Source organism: Petromyzon marinus, unplaced genomic scaffold, assembly GCF_048934315.1.
Source record: "Petromyzon marinus isolate PM22_M1 ecotype Great Lakes invasive population unplaced genomic scaffold, UKy_Petmar_22M1.pri1.0 PM_G_Scaffold_46, whole genome shotgun sequence".
NCBI lineage: Eukaryota > Metazoa > Chordata > Hyperoartia > Petromyzontiformes > Petromyzontidae > Petromyzon > Petromyzon marinus.
Genome location: NW_027422998.1, coordinates 699,754 through 714,369, shown reverse-complemented (window position 1 = coordinate 714,369; position 14,616 = coordinate 699,754). Strand labels below are relative to the sequence as shown.

At 49.3% G+C, this 14,616-nt stretch overlaps 1 pseudogene; it reads right to left on the bottom strand.

The window, feature by feature from the left end:
- Positions 1–1,625: 1,625 nt before the first annotated feature.
- LOC142917325 (large ribosomal subunit protein eL43-like) lies at positions 1,626–11,366 on the bottom strand (annotated as a pseudogene).
- Between the last annotated feature and the right edge of the window lie 3,250 nt (positions 11,367–14,616).

Sequence of the window (14,616 nt, the reverse complement as noted above, 5' to 3'; positions counted from 1 at the left end):
TGCCTCTGGAGCAACTCATTTTCCTTGAAATAGGGAGCACGCTCGGATCATTCATCAGTTACAAGGCATACCACTTGAAGGTTACACGTATAGGAGGAGGTACATTCTCTACAACACAAATTGTAGTTTTGTCTTACGTGTTGACGTTGATTTTGTCTAACTGGGACTAGATATGGTCCTTGCTGATTCACGTCTGGATGTTCGTAACCATCGGTTGAAGCAAACCCCACTGCTGTTGTTGAGACGCTGTGCACCAATAAAGGTCCAACACGTTGACGGCCTTCAGGCCAGGAAAGTCACAACATTTGCACACGAAGGACGCATTCAACATTTGCACACGAAGGACGCATTCACGCAAGTACCCCATGCTCCGTTTTGAAGTTTTAGAATGAAACATCTTTGAATTGTGTTGTGTTTTGAGTTAGATGATTTTATTTCTTCATTAAAAGCTTGTATCAATTTACATCTGGAAGACTTCATTTCGTGTGAATTTTCTCTCGTCATTAAGTAGATGGCCTTGCCGGGGGTTCGGTTCAATGCGGACACACACTGTATACACACACACAGTATACACACACAGTGTACACACACACAGTGTACACACACAGTGTACACACAAACAGTGACACAGTGTACACACACAGTGTATACACAATAATGTCCACGTTGTTGTTGCTGAGCTCACACACCCAAGGGAGGGAGCAGTAGAAAATGAATCTAAATCAACTTAAACTCCAACTCTGTGACGTCACCACTTTGCCATACCTCATCGGCGTGAAACGCAAGGGGGAGGTGTACCTTGCTAGTGACGTCATGTCACCAAGGTATTCACCCCTCCTCCGTCCACCGAGCTCTTGAGCGTGACGTCACCTCCGCCTGGGTCACTGCCGATATCGGTCCAGTGGCAATCCTTATTTGGGCAAAGCTACGCCCAGTGACTGGCGGCTCATTAACATAATGTGTTCGTTAAAGCCGTCGCGAATTTATTGCGACGGGTTCAGCGCCCACGCCCCCATCCCTCGACGTATGGTCTGGTCTCATTAACATAATTTATTCACTTCGAGAGCCGCTCGTGGGAGGGAAGTGACGTCATACTACTTACTGCTGTCGCGAGGCAACAGGAAGCTGCCGTGTGCGCGCTTGCACTGAAATCCGAGGTGAGAAATTCTCATCGTTGTGGTGGTGGTGGTTGTGGTGGTTGTTGTTGTTTACCAAGGTAGAGCCTCTCTCTCTCTCGTAGGGATGTCAGTTGAGTAGCAGCGAGCATGGGAATCGATGTCCAGGTTGGAACTTTACAGCGCGGGGCCTAGCCACGCGGGGCCTTGCCTCCTGCCCTCGCCTGATTACAAAATCTAAACGTGTTGGTTTGTGATGTTTCAAATACTTGTTCATTACCAATGTCCTCAACACTTAATACAACTCTGCAGTACAACTTGAGATGCCTTGCACCAGCTCACCCAAGTGGCACCATGTGAATGAACGCAGCATCACTGGTCACTAAGTGGGCATTAGCGATGTGAGGGGGGGGGTGGCAGCAATGGTGCTTTGTCATTTCCCAATTCGCGAGCAATGATGCAGAAATGAAGAGCACACTGCACAGAACAAAAAACGCACAGGCACTGATGCTGGTTCATATACACTTTATTGTGATCTCCCTGGTGTGCTAGGACGGTGGTGTGAGCAGTGTGGGAAGGGTCCCTCGCTGGTCCTTCAGCTCACGCAGGCGGCGGATGGCAGACCTCACTGTGACAGCCGAGGTCGTGCTGAAGGAGGAACGGGCGGTTACACACATTGGGTGACATCGTAATAAACACTTCTAAACCTTCATCCTAATAATACACACCTTGGTCATTTTCAAAATAATTACCTTTGAAAATATTACAGAAAACGATAAGGAACGGTAAAAGCATCTTAGGCTTTGGCTCAACATAGCGTGCAAGACGTACTTGTAGGTCCATGCACCTCCTGCCACGGTCTTCGTGCACGAGCCGCAGTGCCAGATGCCCACCACCCTCCTCTTCATCTTGGTCTGGCTTTCACAAGGACAACACGAGCACCACAGGTACACTGAGCGGAAATCACCGGTCAAGGCACACAGTTAACAAGCGTGAGCACAACACGTGTGCGTGTACTAAAACACGAGGACCCCAATTTGTTAAGGACAACACGAGGGCAATTTATGGGAATTGTGGATGGAAATCTTCACTGGTAGTGCATTTATCATGAGCAACCACGGCAAATTGGTAGGGCAGAGGAAGCGATGGGAGTTGTGTCTAGCAAATGAGAATGTCTAGAAGAGTGTTTAATGAACAGTGATCGGTGTACACAGGCGACAAAACCCTGGGTTAGTCACGTGTAACGTCTGAAATTAAAATTGAAAGAAGCCATATCCCATTTACCCAGACAGAAACAGCCACTGCCACTCCTTGGGGTAACGACGTTTAACTTTTTATCGGTCCTTTAAAGTCTTGCTTTATTAGCCGATGACCTGTTATTGTAGTCGGTTTAAGGGTCGAGGCAGTCGTACCTGAGACTGCTTTTTCTGCCCTGCAACTCCAAGGACAGTAGTCCAGGCCCAATTTTATTCGCAAAAAAACCTATTGAGGCAACCATTGCCGGTGACGACCACCACCCAATTGCAATCTTGACCTTTGCAGGCTGGCACTCACAACTTGACCCAACCAGCGCGAGCCACCGGATAACGCCCAGACGTGCCCCTATTGCCACGTGGGTTGGCGCCCCTCACCTTGCCGCAGAAGGAGCACGTGTACTTGGCGTGCTGGCTGATCTAGATTTTCTTCACCATCTTACGCAGGGACGCGCCGTACCGCGTGCCATACTTGCCCACAATGCCAACCTTCTTCGTGCGCTTTGCCTAACGGAGAAAGAGAGCCGAAAGCAAAGACCACACAAAACGTCATTTTCCTGGACACGCAGCGTTTTATATCCGCTCAGATGCTTCGCACCAAGGTCACATTACGACAGACTTCCCAAACAAAACAATATTCAAGTTTATATTTTACTCGCCCTTATAAGAACAATTGCCACCCATAAGTCTACAATTACCTATGGCACGCTTTCAGCACGAAGAGGTTGGGCAAAATCGAATAGGTCGCAGTAGACAAAGGCTAAAGGATAGTTTAACGAACCACACCACCAGAACGGTTTACGTACAACAGTAAACATTAAGGTCTGGTGGCGTGGAATACCCTACACATCGGCAATTTACTGCATTGCAGATTAAACATTAAGTTTAACACGTAGGCTTTCGCGACCACTATCATCCATAGTAGAGTGTTTTGGGTTAGATGGCGTAAATATATAAAAGTGTCGATAAAACCCGCCACCACCCGACAGCCAACTAGTAAGGGTTGTCACGTAAACTGAACATGCCAATTCGTTACTAGTACAGCACTAGTGTATTGTATAGTGTAGTGTATTGTGTAGTATACTAGTACAGCACATCAGTGTTGGAGAGCCAAGCCACAACATTTACAATCTGAGTACGACGTTTTGCCAGTAATTACACCTAGCTTCATCAGGTGACAACCAGATTTGTGCCGTACTAGTAACGAATTGGCATGTTCTGATTACGTGACAAACCTTACTAATCGGCCGGTGGCAGGTTTAACGATACATTTGCATATTTACGCGATCTAATCCAAGAAGACCTGTACGGAGATTAAACATTGTCAACACTCGGGAAATTATTTAAATCCGCACAAAAACGTTAAATATATTATTCAGATGCCTGGTCTCGTGTGTTGAGCCATGTGCACATAAAACCAATCAAGAACCCAGCGAGGAATATTTTTGAAGGGAAACCTGCGGCAACTCTCCAAGCAGGTTTGGGACGCCAACAGTCATCAGGTCAATACACTGCTGGATCAGAGAATGACCGCGCCAACACGCACGTCTCGTGCTGCTGCTACTCTCCCACACCAAGTTGGAAGGTGTCGAGGCATCACAAGCACCGTACAAGGGTAGTACTACTGCACCGATCCCCAACCGAGTCCCGCGGCCTATATGATGCTTATGGCGTTTTCTGTCCACAGCTGCTGGACACGCGGTTTCTTAAGACGCCATCACTTGCGGTGCAACCTGCAGCCAAACCGGCTACTTGCGCGAGCTCGGTGGCGGGTTGAATACATGCTCGTCCAACCGATGAAATAGATCGACACCGTGGCCGTCTAAGCCACACTCGCAACCCAGCGAAGGCGTCTGTCACCATCAATCGTTTCGCCGCGCAACACAAACAGGCGAGTCGCAAGGTCGTTAAAAAGAGGCGGACTGCTTTCATCTAACAGTGGATAGACCACGGCAAAAACAACGCACATATAAAACTCGCACCAATGAATAAAGCAGCGCGGAACGTAATCGGCCCTAATATCCCTGGCCCTAATATCCCTGGCCCTAATATCCCTGGCCCTAACATCGCTGGACCTAATATCCCTGGCCCTAATATCCCTGGGCCTAATATCCCTGGCCTTAATATCCCTGGCCCTAATATCCCTGGCCCTAATATCCCTAGCGAGTGTCCATGTTGGTTAGGTCATTTTTCTAGTGTCCATGTTGGTTAGGTTATTTAGTGAGTGTCCATGTTGGTTAGGTTATTTAGCGAGTGTCCATGATGGTTAGGTTATTTAGCGAGTGTCCATGATGGTTAGGTTATATATTGAGTGTCCATGATGGTTAGGTTATTTATTGAGTGTCCATGATGGTTAGGTTATTTAGCGAGTGTCCATGATGGTGAGGTTATTTAGCGAGTGTCCATGTTGGTTAGGTTAGTTAGTGAGTGTCCATGATAGTTAGGTTATTTATTGAGTGTCCATGATGGTTAGGTTATTTAGCGAGTGTCCCTGATGGTGAGGTTATTTTGTGAGTGTCCATGATGGTTATGTTATTTAGCGAGTGTCCATGTTGGTTAGGTTATTTAGCGAGTGTACATGATGGTTAGGTTATTTTGCAAGTGTCCATGATGGTTAGGTTATTTAGCGAGTGTCCATGATGGTTAGGTTATTTAGCGAGTGTCCATGTTGGTTAGGTTATTTAGCGAGTGTACATGATGGTTAGGTTATTTTGCAAGTGTCCATGATGGTTAGGTTATTTAGCGAGTGTCCATGATGGTTAGGTTATTTAGCGAGTGTCCATGTTGGTTAGGTCATTTTGCAAGTGTCCATGTTGGTTAGGTTATTTAGTGAGTGTCCATGATGGTTAGGTTATTTAGCAAGTTGTCCCTGATGGTTAGGTTACTTATCGAGTGTCCATGTTGGTTAAGTTATTTATCGAGTATCCATGATGGTTAGGTTATTTAGCGAGTGTCCATAATGGTTAGGTTATTTAGCGAGTGTCCATGATGGTTAGGTTATTTAGCGAGTGTCCATGATGGTGAGGTTATTTAGCAGTGTCCATGATGGTTAGGTTATTTTAGCGAGTGTCCATGATGGTTATGTTATTTAGCGATTGTCCAAGATGGTTAAGTTATTTAGCGAGTGTCCAAGATGGTTAAGTTATTTAGCAGTGTCCATGATGGTTAGGTTATTTAGCGAGTGTCCATGATGGTTAGTTAATTTAGCGAGTGTCCATGATGGTTAGGTTGTTTAGCGAGTGTCCATGATGGTTAGGTTATTTAGCGAGTGTCCATGATGGTGAGGTTATTTAGCAGTGTCCATGATGGTTAGGTTATTTTAGCGAGTGTCCATGATGGTTAGTTAATTTAGCGAGTGTTTCATGATGGTTAGGTTATTTAGCGAGTGTCCATGATGGTGAGGTTATTTTGCGACTGTCCATGTTCGTTCGGTTATCTAGCGAGTGTCCATGTTGTTTAGGTTATTTAGCGAGTGTCCATGTTGGTGTGTATGTTGAACTTCTATCACACCGTACATAGCCATCCATGATCATCGGAGGTGCGGGGGAAGGACAACAAACTAAGCACAAAAGCAGTTCTCAAGAAAATTTGTTTTCGATCGAGATTTTAAAAATGCGTAGCTCCAGTAACTTCCTAATATCGGAAGAACATTCCAGATGGCTGCAGAAGTGCATCTGAAAACGTGCAATGCAGCGACCGTCTTTATTCGACGACTAGCCAAAAGCTGGTGCGAGGATGACCAGAGTTTGCATGAGCGTTTATGCTTTTTGATGATACCAGCAAGGTATTGTGGTTCATTTGTGGCAAGCGCTTTGTATGTAATGGGTGCAACCTTATAATGAATGAGTTCGGGAACAGGAAGCCAATGCAGTTCAGTGAGCACTGGACAAACATGGTCGGATTTTGCAGTTCCCGTCATGACGCCTGCCAAATAATTTTGTACACACTGCAGCTTGGCAATGTTTTTTGGCAGATGTGCCTAACCCCTAACCTTAAACCCTAACCGCCGACCTTAACCCCTAACCCTAACCTCTAACCCTACCCATAACCCTAACAGCTAACGTTAACAGCTAACCTTATCCCCTAACCATAACCCCGAACGCTAACTCCTAAGCATAACCCTCTAACCCTAAAAATTAACCCTAACCCCTAACCCTTTCCCAACCCCGAATCCAAATGAACCCTAACCCCTAACCGCTAACCCTACTGTTGTATATATAGGTGTTATGAAAATTGATGAAAATAATGAAAATTAAATGAAATTTGAAATGTGCCTAATTTATCCGAAATTATGTTAATCAGTGTAATTATGCACATAAATTATGCAGATTCGAGAGATAATCGTATTAATTTATGCGAGTGGGCGTGGGTATGATAATGCAGGTCGTTATGGATTATGTGGTCGAGCCTCGGTGACGAGGTTTGGTTATGAATTGGAATAACGCAATTGATCGTATGCAGTTCTGTAGGTGTTGTGAGCATGAATGAAAGGGAGTCGATTCATGGTTTTAGTCGCCGGACGTTGACCACCATCTCCCGGCCTCTCTCCCCCCCTTGAATCAGTACCGTCCAGGGGGAGATCTGTCGTCCCACGGTCCAGGGTCCCCGCCAGTAGGTGGTTAGCTTCCCCGCCTGCCCGGCCCTGACGCGAGGGGTGTGCAGCCATACCTTAGAGCCCGCCGAGTAGAAGGAGGGCTCCATTCGGGGTCGGGTCCCCTGCTCCTGCCTCTGGTGTGCGGCCTCGCCTTGCGGGTAGGCCCGGCCCCTCGCTCCTCGTAGGGTCTCCATCAGATGCTCCACGGGGCGGCTCCCTTCCTCCCATTGCGGCGGAGGGACACCGAACAGCAGATCTGTGGGTAGGCGAGACTCACGACCAAACATCATTAGGAACGGGGTCTGTCCCGTAGATGTGTGTACCGTGGTGGTGTAGGCGAACAGAGCATAGGGGAGGTGTTCGTCCCAGTCCCGTTGATTCGGGGCCGCCATGCGTTTAAGCTTCCCGGCTAGAGTCTGGTTCATCCTCTTTACCATCCCATTTGCCTGGGGGTGGTACGCCGTAGTTGGTCCTTCTGGATCCCGAACTCCCGGCACAGCGCCTGGAATAGCTCTGCCTCGAACTCACTACCCTGGTCGGTAATGACTCGTTCGGGGATCCCGTGCTTCAGTACGTAGTGTTCCACGAACGCTCGGGCCACTACGAGGGCTGTCTTATCGGGGATGGCCACCGCTACGGGATAGCGTGTGAAGTACTCCACCGCTACGAGAATATATCGGTTGCCCCGGTGGGATCGCGGGAATGGCCCTTGCAGGTCGATCCCAACCAGCTGATTCGTTCGACTGATGCGGAACGGTCTCAGGGGTACCTGGTATCGCGCTGGTTTCGGCCCGCATTGCTGGCACGCGCGGCAGCCCTGTACCCAGGCGGGCACGTCTTGTGCTAACTTGGGCCAGAGATACTGGCGACGCAGGGTTTCCCGAGTGCGCCATTCCCCATCATGGCCCCCGAGCGGGTGGTCGTGCACCAGTCTTAGCAGCTGGGGTCGCACCTGGGCGGGAACACAGATGCACCCAGGCTGGCCGGCTTCAGTCAGCTCTCGTACTACCCCGTTCTGCATGCACAACCGGGCATACAAACCACTCCAGGGTCCTGGTAGGGCGTCCTTCTTCTCCCGTAGGGCCGCTTCCACCGCCGCCAGATCCGGATCCCGCAGCTGGGTCCGTCTCAGCTGCACGTCGTCCAGGCCCGGAAAGGCGCAGCCGACGTCCTCCTGGATCCGATCGGGTGGGGTTGCGCGACCCGTCGGGCCCCGGGGTGTGGGCCCCGTGCCCGCCGAGTGGTCCGCCAGGTCCCTGGTTCCTCCTACCGGGGTGTCTGTGGCACATACTGCACTGCCTCTCACCGGGGGAGGGTTAGTCTCGGTGCGCTCCTGGGGGCCTGCCACCTGCCGGCAACGCCCCCCCGTGAAGCACGGGCAGACTTCCTCCAACCTTGTCTCGGCGCACACCGCGGGCCGCCTCGACAAGGCGTCCGCGTTTGCGTGCGTACGCCCAGCTCGGTACTCTATTTGCAGGTTGTACTCCTGCAACTGCGCCAGCCATTGCGCCATCTGCCCCCCCCACCCTGCACCTGTGACAGCACCGCGGCCAGCCCACTGCTGCAGGCGTCGGTGTCCAAGATAAAGTCCGTGGTGAAATCTGGGAAAGCTAGGGTGGGGGTGTGGGTGAGGTGGTCTTTGAGGGCGGTGAAGGCCGTCTGGCAGGCCTCCGTCCATCGATAGGGGTTCTTAGGGGAGGTGAGTTGGGTGAGGGGAAGTGCAATCTCGCTGAATCCCTTTACAAATCGACGATAATAGGTGGCGAGTCCCAAGAATGACCTGATCTCCGTCAGATTCCTGGGCCGTGGCCATTCCACTACGGCGCGCACCTTTTCCGGATCGGTGCGCACCCCCGCCTCGCTGACTCGGTGTCCGAGGTACCCTACCTCGCACTGCGCAATGTAGCACTTACGCGGCTTGAGCTTGAGATGGGCTGCTCGTAGTCGCTGGAACACCTCTCGCAACCTGGACCAGTGCTCGGACAGAGATCTGCTGAACACTATCACGTCATCCAGGTAAATCAGGCACTGTTCCCACTGTAAGCCCCGCATTACCAACTCCATCAACCGCTGGAACGTCGCGGGCGCGTTAGTGAGTCCGAACGGAAGCACTCGAAACTCGAACAGCCCCATCGGGGTGGTAAACGCGGTTTTCGGCCGATCCTCCTCCGCCATCTCCACCTGCCAGTACCCGGACGCCAGATCGAGGGTGGAAAAATACCGTGCTCCTGCGAGGCTGTCAAAGGTGTCGTCGATGCGCGGTATGGGGAAGGCGTCGCCGAGGGTGACTGCTTGTTTCGTCACTAGCACCACCGGGGCAGACCAGGGGCTCGTCGAGGGGTGAATTATGTTATCACGTAGCATGTCCACGACTGCCTCCTTGATCTGGGTCCGTTCGGGCACGCCCACCCGGTATGCGGGGAGTTTGATCGGTCGGGCTGCACCTGTGTCAATTTGGTGCTTAACAAGGTCTGTTCGGCCTACATCTGAATCGTGCTCGCTGAACACGTCGGTGTACTCCCGTAACAACCCACACAGCTGATCGGCCTCCCCCTTAGGTAAATCTGCCCAAGGCACATGTAACGCATCATGCAGGGGAGCAATCTCGGCCCGGGGGGTTGGGCCAACCTGCCAGGCCAGATCCTGGTTGTCCTCGGAGTGGCCAGGGTCTTCCGAGTCGTTAGAGTGGCGCGCGTGCAGGGGGTGTATGGTGGCTACTGTGGCGCGTCGTCGTAGCAACGCCGGGGTACTGTGTGGGTTAAACACCCGCATAACGTATATGAACAGTCTAGGACGTATATAAACAGTCTAGAACGTATATGAACAGTCTAGAACGTATATGAACAGTCTAGAACGTATATGAACAGTCTAGAACGTATATGAACAGTCTAGAACGTATATGAACAGTCTAGAACGTATATGAACAGCCTAGAACGTATATGAACAGTCTAGAACGTATATGTTTGCAAGTTGAGGCTTTGCTACCCTGCAACTTTCACGCAAGGCGCTGCAGCGGCTGTTGCTGCCCGCTGCCAAATTCAACTCCCGCTTGCTCGAGTTGCATGAAGACCAAAACAACGAGAACTGATTGCTCTGTTTATGGCCAAAACGCTGCCGTGATGGCAAGCGTCATTCAATTCCTCGCCGTGTTCGCGGTAGCAACTATGTAACGCACGCGTTAACACGTTTGTAATCTTTCACCCTGTCCTGAAATTGTATTTAAATAAAATAATAATAAAATTTACATAAGTGCTTCCGAAATGCTCAATTTTACCAACGCTTACAATGCTGCCTCATTGAGGCCAGACTAACGTGAATTTAACGACTCCATTAAAGTAAAACAGTTGCCGTCCAACAGGAGCAATTTCCATTCGACCGTCGGGTTTTTCTCGCTGGGAAAGACGCAAACGCCTAGCTCGCACAGAGAGGTTCAAAACATTAACAAAGCACCGACAGGCCCCACAGAACGCGACCGACGGTTTGGCACCACGCACCCCGGCGGCCCGTCGCTCCCGTGCGGCAGGTTTTAACGAAACGGAAACTTAACGGGACAGCGAAGATCGGCACGCAAAACAAAAAAGCTGCATTTTAATTGAAAGCTTTCGTGACTGCAAGGATTCATCTTCTTTGGTTCTTTCGGTAAAGTCACGTAGAATGAGAATATTATTGTGTTATTTTATTTTATCAATTTATTATTTTATTCTCATTCTACGTGACTTTACCGAAAGAACCAAAGAACAAAAAAGCTGCATTTGCAAGCTGCATCTTTGCAAAGACTCCACCGCCACGGTAACGTTGAGCACCACAATTTAACTTTGCAGGGGAGGGGGGGGACGAGTGCCGCGTCCGTTCAGAGTCTCGATGTTTTTCCCCGCGGTCGCGGTAGCGGTGCTCCGTTTAGCTCGGCCGGAGGCGACGACGCCGTGGGGCACGCCGTGCACGGGAGCCGGACACGATTGGGGCCTAGTCCCGCTTGGAAGGTTCAGCAGAATCCGCCGAGGATCTTGCAAATGTATGTAGAAATACAATAAGATTATATTGAAACAAAAAACAATCACGACGTTTCGATCACAACGCAAGCGATCTTCATAAGGTGTCAAGAACAAATCACGGCGGTAAATACAGCAAAAAGATGAGAGACGAGAATTCAACAAACCTGAAAAATATTACGTGAAGCACATCCAGTCAGGCCAACAACACAGCTAGACACTTCCTGGCGGACCACGAATTTCAGAAGAGTGTTACATTTCGTGTTCAACCAATGAGTAATTTTATGCAGTCACGAAAGCTTTAATACTTTATGATCTTGCGAACGCCCAACGCGGCCAGACCCGCCACGGCCCCGAACCCCGCGACGGCCACCGGCGTGTTTCTGAGCGAGCTGCCGGGCAGTCCCCCGCCCATACTCCCGCACGAACCACCCGTCCCGCGTCCGGGGGAACGCGAGCGCAGTCCGCCGTCAGTACGGTCGTGCGTGTGCACGGCGTCGGTCCCGGAAATGGCAGTGGCACGGCTAGCGATTGTACAGGCGGTGCAACTGGCGCGCTCAAGAGGCAGATGAAGGCCCAGCTGCCGAAGTTCGAAAAGAGGAGAGTGGGACACATTTGCTCTGCAACGGCGTTTTCGCAAACTTAATATGCAGGTCTTGGATTGACGAATTGGGTTATTTTTTTTGGAAACATTTGACTGCTTCGAACAAACGCTTCTCCTAAAACATGGACCCGCTGAAGACCCCACAGGCAATGGCGAGAAACATATACAGATGGTATAAACGACGGGGCGATTTCTGCCGTCCGAGAGAGGGGATTAGGCGTCTCTCACGATTTAACAAACACACAAGCCGCTCGCTCCCCTGCCAGTCGCTCACTACTCTACACAGAAGCGCCAAGCTGTCTAAGCCGACGACATCTCGCAGCAACTTGGCAAAACTCAAATAAAAAACCAAATTAAATTTCTCTTCAGTCTCGCCTGGTAACAAAAACAACAACCCCCACCTGTTGTATATGAGCCTTTTCGAAAATTGATATTAACAATAATATTTGCCGTTATATATATCATATATTTTTTTAACAAACGAAAAAAATAATCAATAAAACCCGTAAGCCAGGCGCACGAAAAACCAGATGTCGGTCATAAACAGGCCATTAATAAATAAAGAAATAATAAAACTCTCGAAGCGAGGATGTTAGCAGCTATCTGCGAAGATCTCCAGATTAACAAGAGTTTGATGTGCCCTAAGGGAGGTCACGCAGAGGGAAGCCCTCCGCAAGCCAGAAATGAGGACGCCCACGGGTTAAACCATTTTTTTTTAAACAACAGTTAAAATTTAAAATGCAATAACAAGAATAAGCTAAAGTTAGCGGTCCTCGTGCTCACTCCAATTAAGACCAGGCCACCAGATACATCAGTGAATTATTATCCAATAATTAATTCGCTATCAAATGATTTTCACCTTTAATACTTTTACTCTTAAAACAAAGCTTGGAGACAAAATACAGTCACATCAAAGGTTTTCGAGAAGGAATGAGGCGAACGGGCAAACTTACGAAAGAGTTTAAACAATATCCCAAGCAACCCCGACCACCTTTGTCTCTCCCGAAGAGCGCGAGAGCCATCTGTACACACACACGAACTCACACACACAAACCCCACCCCCCTCCCCCCCTTTTCCACTGCGCAGAGAGAATTGTCTTTGAATATAACGGTCAGCCGCATTTTCAAAAGTCAGAGAAGTCAACAGTCAAGAGTGAAGACAGATCAGCGAGTCAAGACGTCCACAGGACGAGCAGTCGCATGGAGCGGCTGGCTCCGAGCCTCGCTGAGTAGCGAGGATCGCATGAGTCGCCATGTATCAACGAAAGTGAGTCATACAGCAGTGGAGAGAAACTGCTATCAGCGAATCAGCGCTGAGAGCGCTCGAGCATCTCCAAAAAGAAAGCACGTGCAACGTGGCTCAACCAGCAGCGGAAAAGCTTGGGCAGCCGCCAACAACTTCAGCTAACCAGTGACCAAGCGCGTGCGACTTGAGTCATACAGCAGTGGAGGAAACCTGCTGTCAGAGAGCCGCCAACAACCTCAACAAAGAGAGCGCGTGCGAATCGGCTCACTCAGCAGAAGAAAAAATTGACCTGTCGCCGGCGAGCGCAGCGTCAGATACTACAGCAGCGGAAAGAGCGCGCGCCGGCGTAGCTCATCCAGCAGTGGAGGAAACTGCTGTCAGCGAATCAGCACGGGCGCGTTCGCGCATCTTCAAGGAGAGGGAGCGCGCGCCACCAGCGTGCCATCAGCACCAGCATCAGCACCAGCGCGTGCCAACAGCGCGCCACCAGCGTGCCATCAGCATCAGCACCAGCACGTGCCAACAGCGTGCCACCAGCGTGCTACAGCACGCAACTTCGCGTCACCGTCGTCGGCGCGACGACGGCGAGCGTCGTGCTGACTCATCCAGCCAGCGGTGGACAGAAACTGGCAGTCGTTCGTATGCCCCTCCCCCACACTCCCTTCTCACTCCCCCACCGCTACACAACGAACAAACATTTTTTTTGGCAAGGAAATCAACCTAGGCGTTTGCTCAACGCAAGAAATCAACAACACTCCCATTAAACATACAAGACTCATGATAACTGCGTCAACTATTAGCTGATAACGAAAAACATCCCCACCCATTGAGTTACGTTGATGAGGCAATCATAATTATTTCAGTAGAACGCTTTAATTGCATAATCGTTGATGAATCAATGAACGAACATCGCCGTGGTACTGTGCTGACGATTTCAAGCATAATAATTTCGCATATCAGAATGTGTTAAGGATTGGATACGAATCAAAGACCGAGTGCCGTGTTGTGTAATCATTCAAGAATACGAGTTTGCATATTATAAGGTCAAGGTTTTGATAGAATAGTTCGCTTGTTTTTAATCTCTCTCTCAACAACCGATCGATTGCGTTACGCGTCGGGAATTAACCACAGGTGCCGCTATCGAGGTGAAACAACGCAATCGTGATGGTATCATGTTAACGCTGTGTTGAAATTCCAACATCCCGAGATTGAGTTTTCATATTATCCAAAAATTAAAGTTAGCTAGAAAATAAAATTGATCAAAGCAGGTTTGTGTGTGATTCTTCCTGAAATTCTGCATAATATTGTTCTGCGTATGAGATCTGAATCCTGGGGACCTATCATAAGCACACTATCACCACACATAATCCATAACACATAATTCATAATGTTCAATCGAGAGTAATCGTATCCTTATCGATAATACGGAATTAAAGAGCAGAGTGGAATCGACTCTCTCTCATTCACGCTCACAACGCCTGCGTCACTGCATACGATTAATTGCGTTATTCCAAATCATAACACAATCCTCGTCACCGAGGCTCGACCTTATAATCCATAATGACCTGAATTATCATAACCATGCCCACTCGCATAAATTAATACGATTATCTCTCGAATCAGCATAATTTATGCGCATAATTACACAATTAACATAATTTCGGATAAATTATGCAAATTTCATTTAATTCTCATTATTTTCATCAATTTTCATAACACCTATATATACAACAGGGGGATGACGTGACTCCCCCCTCCCCCCATCCCCAACGGCTAGAGCGCTCCTAACGGCCGCAAAGAGGATTCGATTGGATG